Raw genomic sequence first — 9,159 nt, forward strand, 5'->3', positions numbered from 1 at the left:
CACAAATTATGTAGATTCTTAATCCATGAAACGACCTTCTTTTTCTTTCTTTTTTTTTTTAACATTTATTCATTTTTGAGAGACAGAGAGAGATAGAGCATGAGCAGGGGAGGGGCACAGAGAGATACAGGATCCAAAGCAGGCTCCAGGCTCTGAGCTGTCAGCACAGAGCCTGATGCAGGGCTTGAACTCACAAACCGCGAGATCACGACCTGAGCCGACATCAGAAGCCCAACCGACTGAGGCACCCAGGTGCCCCCGAATGACCTTCTCATAAGCAGAACAGGACCCAGGGTCCCCAGACTCGTGGGCGGAGCATCGAGATGCTCAGTAGAGGAACTCTTTTTCTCTAACCTTGTTTGGATTGAGATGAAAAAGTCCATCTTGCTGATTTGCTAATGAAATGTGAACGTGACATGGAAGGAATGAGTGAAGGGCATGATTTTTTTTTCTTTTTTGAGGGGTTATCAGAGAAGTGAGAAGACCTTCAGGAGGGAGGACTTTCTAAGCTCTATTTAGGTGGATTGATTACTTGCAGACTCTGTAGTCTGGTGAATGTGTGGGTGATGTGGTGAGAGGGTTGAGAAATGCGTAGAATGAGATGGGGATGTGTAGGTCAAATCCAAGATGATTCTTTAAACGTGAATAGGTTTATGTTCTGCCGGTCTGTACAGGGGAAAAAATGCTTTTTATTTATCATGTTTTGTTGCTATTACTAAACGTCAAGGTTGTATGCTATTATGCCCTGTGAATTTCTTTTGTTGGTATAAATATGGAAATGCTACATTACTAATTGCCATCATTCGTAATACAGTGTGGCGTTTGAAAAAGGATTTGAAGAAACTGACAGCTTAAAAAACAAATGGGAACCCCAAGGAATTGTTAGCAATTAAAACCAAGCTATGACATCTTTTGTTTTCAAATGAATAGTGTAACTTTGAAACACAAAGTCCAGTATAGTATAGAAGTGCCAGGCCCACTCCCTGCCTCTGCCATTTTCTATGTACATGAAAGAAAAATGTGGAAAGTTCATCCTTGGGGGGACGAAATTCATTCATCTTCCAGTGTGAAAAGAAGAATTTTAAAACTAGCATTTTGTCAAATGTTTTTTTCTTTTTTAATATGTATTTTTTTGGGGGCGGGGGAGAGACAGCATAAGTGGGGGAGGGGCAGAGAGAGAGGGAGACACAGAATCTGAAGCAGGCTCCAGGCTCCGAGCCGTCAGCACAGAGCCCGACACAGGACTCGAACTCACGAACCACGAAGTCATGACCTGAGTCACAGTCAGACGCTTAACCGACTGAGCCACCCAGGCATCCCTCAGGTGATTAATAGTTACCAGAAGATGAAAGAAAGGGAGGGAGAACTAAATGAGACGTTTCTAAATATGCTAAATGTATCCCAAATCTTTTGACAAACGAAGCTTTGAAAGCAAGAAAGGGAAATTTCATTCCCGTTTGTGGCAGAAGAGCATCCCACCAGGCTGCCACATGTGGTTGCACAGGTTGAGCACTGAATAATTCCCAGAGTGGTGTCACATTACCTACTTTTGTCCTGCAGTGGCCCTGGCTACCAAGATAGCTCTTTATGACAACAGAAAATCTTTTCTTTTCTTTTTTAATGTAATTGATTTTCTTTAATGTTTGTTTAGTTTTGAGAAAGAGAGAGAGCAGGGAAGGGGCAGAGAGAGAGGGAGACAGAGGATCCAAAGTGGGCTCAGCGCTGACAGCAGAGAGCCCAATGTGGGGCTCAAATTCATGAACTGTGAGATCATGACCTGAGCCAAAGTCAGACACTTAACCAACAGAGCCACCCAGGTGACCTTAGGCAAAGAGCCTTTTATCAGTTTTCTAATACAATTTAAAAGCAGCATGTTTTAGAGAAGGGCTCCAATCTAAACAGCTAAATGTATGTGAAGAAATAATGAAAAAAGTGCATATGCTGCATTAAGAAGTTCATCCCATACAATAATGTGAGGCGTTACGCTAGGGGCTTCGTTCATGACTTTGGCTTTTCCAGTTAAGCAGTTCCCAAAGTGTGGCCTCCAGAACAGCAGAATTAGAATCTCTTGGGAGCTTGTTAGACAAAAATGCACGTTATTGAACCTCACTCCAAACCTAATGAATTAGAAACTCAAGGAGAGGGCACAGCAGTGTGTTTCAATAAACTTCCCAAGGGGTCCTGATGCACAGTGAAGTCTGGAAATGAATATTTTAAGCTAAGACCTAGAATTTGGATAGTTCAAAGCTGGGAGGAAGGTGCAGGAATGCCAAGAGACCAAACGCACATGAAGGAAAGACTTTTGTTCCGCAACAAATTTTCTGGAAATCTGATAACTTTGGGGGGAGGCTAAAGAAACTAAAAAGAAAGGATCAGACAGATTTGTTTTAAAGCATCATGGGAATAGAACAAGCCCAGAGTCTAGAATAAATTCGGATAAACGGGAATTTAAATCTTACCAGTTGCATGGACTTGGTATACAGCAGATGCCTTTTTTGTGTTTGTCGATCCCACGATCCTTCCACTGCTTGTGTCAAATCCATTGCTCAGTCTTTCTGGAGCCGGGGCACAGGGGCGCAAGGGTGCCTGGTTCCAGGGGGTCCCAAACAGACCGGGCTCAGTCACTTGCAGAGAGAAAGGTGGCTGTGAAACAAGAAAGGGATTTATTTCAGTGAGGTTGACACCGGGAAGAGAGCGGACTCGAGTCTCAAACACTGTCTCCAAAGTGCCGAAAATATCTGCAGGTCTCTACGAGGAAAATGTGGGACAAATGTCAGTGGGTTAGCAGTGAAGGTCAGGTCGCTCATTGTCTTGGGCTCAGTCACGGGCAGGGTCTTGCTGGCTCAGGCCGGTATTTACTGCTTGGGCTGGTGGTTTCGGTGCCCATCAGGGGATGCTTTCCCTGCACACCCTTTTGCCTGAGTTCAGACATAAGCTGGAAAGAACTTAATCAGAAAGCTGGAGGCCAAAATGGAGGTGGTTGAAGTCGTCTTTCGCTTCCACACATGGAGAAACTCTAACAGCCATATGCGTGTGCCTGGCTGTGGGCCCTACTAAGATCCAGATGTCCCTGTAAAGCATTTAGAATCAGAACCAAGCAACAATTGGATTCAGCAGGTGGCTGGCCCTGTCACTCATGACTTCAGGAGCAGTGGGACGGCCATTATTCTCCACAAGGATGAAGAAGCCAAGAGAAAGAAACCACTCGGCGGCCAGCGAGAAGGATGAATCAGGGCTGTGTTTGCTGGGCTCCCAGCTCTTTCCCGATTCAAGTTCAACACCTTCCTGACTCTAGGGGCAAGCCTGACTGTCAGTTCAGCAAAACATCCCTGGATCCTCCCTGCCCCTCCCTCTTCTTTCCCCCTTTGCAAAATTGAGCTCAAGTTGGTTTCTGTGACTCACAACCAGGAAGGCTTTGCTAAGACAGGTGAGCAATTTATCTAATGTCACTACCCCTCGGTGTCTGTGTTTGTACAAGGAGGGCTCATGGTACCTACCTCATCGATTGGTGATGGTCTAAGTGAGATAATATACATAAAACACTTAGAACAACGTCTAGAACACCATGGGCTCAATGAAGTTGCCCCTTCAAGTCTTTAGAATGAGCTCTGCCCGCCCTTCTTCTGGTCCAGGACAGAAGGACAAGGGTGGCTCCTGTGACTCTTACCTGGTCTCCACCCACTGCCCTGAAGCCGGGGCATCCACAGATAACTTGTTCTGACAGGCAAGGAAATGAGGACAAGGCGCCTGTCCGTGATGTCAATATCTGAAGATGTTACGTTTCCCAAATTCTTCTTTCCTTTTCTGTGATGAGTTTTCCCATGTCCTTTAGAACACACGTTTAAAATGACCAAGACAGAGCTTTTTCTTCCTCAGTTCACAACAAATCAACAGGGGCACCTGGGTGGCTCAGTCGGTTAAGCGTCCAACTGAGGCTCAGGTCATGATCTCGGGACTTGTGAGTTCGAGCCCCGCGTCGGGCTCTGTGCGGACAGCTCAGAGCCTGGAGCCCGCTTCGGATTCTGTCTCCCTCTCTGCCCCTCCCCCATTCACACTCTGTCTCTCTCTCTCTCAACAATAAATAAATATTAAACATTTTTCAAAACACATCAACGGACAGTGCCAGATGCTGAGGGCACAGTGAAAGACACACCCTTTGCCCTCAAGGAGCCTGAGGTAATAAGGAGATACATCATTACATGGCAGTGGGATAGATGCAGATTTTACTTTACTGTGCTCAAGTCTGTCCCATTAACTCTCAAAAAACACTGAGAAATCGGAGGTGCCTACTTCTTTCTCCCTGCAGAAAATATTGTGGATGCTGCTCCATTCAAAAGATTTATTTGAAGAAAACAACAACAACAACAAACAACAACGGATGCTGTACATGTGAATTCCATTCGTGTCCGCACCAAGTAAAAGATCTGTGTGGTTTGTATTTTCCTGGCAGATGTTAAAATACAATTTATACTGGGGCGCCTGGGTGGCTCAGTCGGTTAAGCCGCTGACTTCGGCTCAGGTCATGATCTCGCGGTCCGTGAGTTCGAGCCCCGCGTCGGGCTCTGTGCTGACGGCTCAGAGCCTGGAGCCTGTTTCAGATTCTGTGTCTCCCTCTCTCTGACCCTCCCCCGTTCATGCTCTGTCTCTCTCTGTCTCAAAAATAAATAAACGTTAAAAAAAAATTTAAAAAAAATACAATTTATACTGAAATATGGAGGCAGAGGAAAAAAATATTAAGGAGATTTCTGATTTTACTTCCAGACAAAGAATAGAGATGGATTTTCTTTACATTTTCTTTATGCGCCTGTTTCCCCAATAAAATACTAGAATGGGAAAGAGAGTGGGAGCAGAGGCTGAGGTTTCTAGAATCATCCCTGCCCAGATCTGCCCCAGCACCCCTCAGAAGCTGCATAACCGGAACAAAACGGGGTCTGAGGCACAGGGCCTGCCGATTGGCCTCCGGTTCCCTGGGGCTGCTGGGCCCACCTAATAGAGGCAGGGGTGCTGGGGCCTCAGCAGCGGGCTCAGGCCAGGGTGTCTCTGACCAGACTGGTCCCAGTTGAACCCAAACATCAAAACTCTGAACAGCTTTAAAGAAAAATAAACAGTTCCCAAACGGAGCTATTCTGCAAGTTCAACTTGACTGACGTGTGCATTCATTAGTAACAAAAGCTTTGGGGTTTTCTTGAGAAACCTTGGCTCAGACTCTCTCCATCAAACACTGGGCCCCGCTGTACCCGCAGTGCAAACCATCCTGATGATCAAGAACCATCTCTTCTACAAGGAAAGGAGCACCCGGCGCTGGGGCTCCAGCCCATCCACACCTCCGTCTGGGCCCTCCACCGGGAGGGAGGTGAGTGTGCGGAGTGGACAGGGTCCTGGGGTCAGAAGTCAGTGGGACTCTGCCAACCGCCAGCCTTGGCATTTCCTTTCCTGTGGAAGGTGCTTAGTGCCCTGTCCCCACAGAGCACGTGGAGAATGACCTCCACTGAGCACAAACCATGTGGGAGGGACACGGCGCTGAGACACCTTCCATTCCCAGACCTTCAGTGAATCCACTGGACTAGTAAACACTAAGTGTCCCTGGAGAAGCCCCCCATGGTCCACACTTAAGACTTAACACACACTTTTTTCATGATCAGTCCTCCTTCTCATCCCCAGCTTCAGAAAGTCTTGTGATGACCAGGGAAAGGAAACCAAATATCACAGAGGGACACAGACATCTCAGGCTTACATGAGACAAAAAAGGAAAAAGGATCCTAAAGAAGAAATGTGCTGCTCTGAGGGAACCACGTCTTCCCAGGGCAGGGAGCACACCGTGAACCCAGACACTGGAGGGCAGAAAGCCCCACGCAGGCAGGCACTCAAGAAAGAAAAGGACCACGTTTTGATTTTGCACAGAAAGTAACCACCTCCCCCCGTTGACCAAAGCTTACCAAATATTCCTAGAAAACAGCTTAGATCCTTAGACCTGGAAGCCTGATGGAAATGGTACTATCTTTTCCCCACGTAAGAATCCATAAATCCATTTCCTAAGTAGCCCCTCGAACCACCCTGGAAGGAGGAAGTCAGGTGCCCATGGAAACTTCATGGCACCTCAACTCAGAAATGAGACCGAATTAAGAGGAAACACACTCCCAGTGAGCGGGGATTAAGAGACACCAGACATTTCCATGTTTTGTGCAATTTTCAGATAATTCTTCTTGGCTTCCTCCCTGTACAACAAGTCATTTTGCCGGTCCAAAATGTCTAGGGTCTGTTCTCCATAGTTTTGTTTTAAAGCCATTATTTTGCCCTTAATAATATTCCTGGAATGAATTTCGATGGTGCGTGTTTTATATTTTGTATTAGTTTCATAGGCATAGTATTTTTATGTCCACAAGGTTTGTGGGAATATTTTCATATTTTAGATACAGTGGATCATCTATGGAAAGAGGTGGATAGGAAGTAATGGCCACCATAGCCTCAGCCACGCCCTGTAAGTCTGTCTGCTTTTTACAGTGTTTAATGACTGTTAAATACTTCTGTGAACAATCTCCCCAGCAGTCTCAGGGTTGTTTGTTTATCTCAGTGCTACACAGGAGGTAGGCACAGCTCTTTAAAGAGTTAATGAGCGTCTCTATTTTTTAAAGAATTTTGTTTGTTTTGTTATTTTTTTTATTTGGGAGAGAGAATCCTAAGAAGCCTCCACCCTCAGTGTGGAGCCCAATGTGGGACTCAGTCCCACAACCCTGGGATCATGATCTGAGCCAAAATCAAGAGTTGGACGCTCAACCGAGTCACCCAGATGCCCCATGATTTTTTTTTTTTAATTTTAAAGGAATCTCTACTTATGTAGGGCTCGAATTCACAACCCTGAGATCAAGAGTCACACGCTCCATTCACTGAGCCAGCCAGGTGCCCAAAAGTTAATGAACTTCTAATGTGTCCCTAAGAGTTTCCTGGTAGCAACATTTGGTGGAAATGTCACAAAAACTAGAAATTAATTTCATGGAAATGTCACAAAAGCTAGAAACTGGGTTCTATCACTTAATAGCATGAGGCCTCCAGAAAGTTCCTTAACTTCACTAAGCCAAGGTTTCATCGTTTAAAAAAAAAACGACGGGAGTTCTCCTGTTTAGACAAAAATCTCTATTGAAGACCACTTTTGGAGCTGTTGTTACTTTGACGTAATTGTTATTATGAAAGCCCCCCCTACCCTCTCAGAATCAGGCCCAGCACTGGATGGGCTTTCCAATAATCGGGAAATGGCAGGGACCCTGCACCACTTTCTCAGGCCCCGCTCTGTGACAGGCACCGCACCGAGCACTTCGCATGTGCTGTCTCATTTAGCCCTCACAACCCTTCGAGGTGGTTTAATATCATCATTCCACTTTGCAAATGATACATTCAAGTTTTAGCTTGAGGGTAAGTTACTGTAAGCCAACCACGTGGCTCATTGTCAGCATTCAAACCTAGGTGTGCCAGACTCCAAAACTCAGCACTTCACCATGACCCATGTCACAGACTTGGTCCTGAAGTGCCAGAGGGGCCACGCACTCTGAAGTGGTGGCCCCTTGGTGTACCACACTCCCCAAATAGAGTGAAACCAACACTATGGTTCAGCGCTCCCCCACAGCACCCACCGGTGCCCATGACCTTCACTGACCCAGGTCTTCTCAATCACCTGACGAAGCCCCTGTGCTCTGGGCACAACACTGTTAGCTTCTCTCCCCACATGCCACCGGCCACCCGATACTGTCTCAGAACCTGCCAAGAATGAGAATGCAGTTTTCTTCTGAAAAGAGAATCAAAATCAAGTGACAATGCTGTCCTGGTGGTCCATGACTACTGGACCGTGATGGTGAGTATCATATGAGCTGAGCTCCGTGGGTACGGCCTTTGTCTCCCTTTACTCTTCTCCTAATGACAACTGACAGCCTAGCTTTGGGGCTCTCACAGCCTGGTTTTGAGTCTTTGCTCACCTGCCTACTTGCTATGTGACATTGGACAATTTGTCCCAACTCTGTAAATTTTGGTTTCCTCATTTATAAAATGACGATGATGGGGGCACCTCAGTGGCTCAGTCAATTGAGCCTCCAACTCTTGATTTCAGCTCAGGTCATGATCCCAGGGTCATGGGATTGAGCCCCACATGGGGCTCCATTGCTGAGCATGGAGCCTGGTAAAGATTCTCTCTCTCTCTCTCTCTCTCTCTCTGCCCCTCTCCCCACTTGTGCACGTGTTCCCTCTCCTTCTCTCTAAAATGAAAATAATTATAAAATAAAATGACGATGGTGGTCATAATCTGTAGCACAGCAAGGCCATTCTGAGGATCACAATTTAAATGATGCATATAAACACTTTGCATAGTCCTGATGTATAGGAAGCAATCGATGAACAGTGACTATTATGGTTCTTCTTCATTAATATGACTCTCATTTAGCCTCAATTTGAGAAATCTGAGAAATAAGCACTTGTCCTCATAATACATATAGGCGTGATCCCTATTTATTTGGTGTGTCTGAGCCTGTATTTTGATTCAGTCCTATCAGACATCTTAGACATTAGACATTTACTAAGTGCCTAGCATGGTGAGGAGTTTTTAAAAGGCATACGGGCCTTTCTCATAGATTCTGATACCTGAGGAAAGACAAGATTTACACCACATGAGGGGCGCCTTGGTGGCTCTGTCAGTTGAGCATCTGACTTCAGCTCAGGTCATGATCTCATGGTTTGTGAGTTTGAGCCCCGCGTCGGGCTCTGTGCTGACAGCTCAGAGCCTGGAGTCTGCTTCAGATTCTGTGTCTCCCTCTCTCTCTCAGCCCCTCCCCTGCTTGTGCTCTCCCTCTCTCTCAAAAATAAATAAATAAACAAACATTAAAAAAGAAAAGATCTATACCACAAGAAAACATGTCTAAGAAAGAGAGAGTGTCCTACAATATATTTAAAAGTACTAAACTGGACCAAACCTAAACCAAAACTTAGTGCAGAAAATAATAATGAGGGAAAACTTGATAGAACTTTGATACAGGTGAGAAGTGAGGAGGGATGTTGAGTTATAGCGCCGATCCCTTCCTTGCCATCGGGAACCACCCGCTGGGTCCAGAAGAGCCACTCAACACAGGGCAGTCTCCAAGATACTTGCCCTTTGAGGCAACAGCTCCACTAGTGAGATAG

Source organism: Panthera tigris, chromosome E3 (genome assembly GCF_018350195.1).
Source record: "Panthera tigris isolate Pti1 chromosome E3, P.tigris_Pti1_mat1.1, whole genome shotgun sequence".
In the NCBI taxonomy this organism is placed as follows: Eukaryota; Metazoa; Chordata; class Mammalia; order Carnivora; family Felidae; genus Panthera; species Panthera tigris.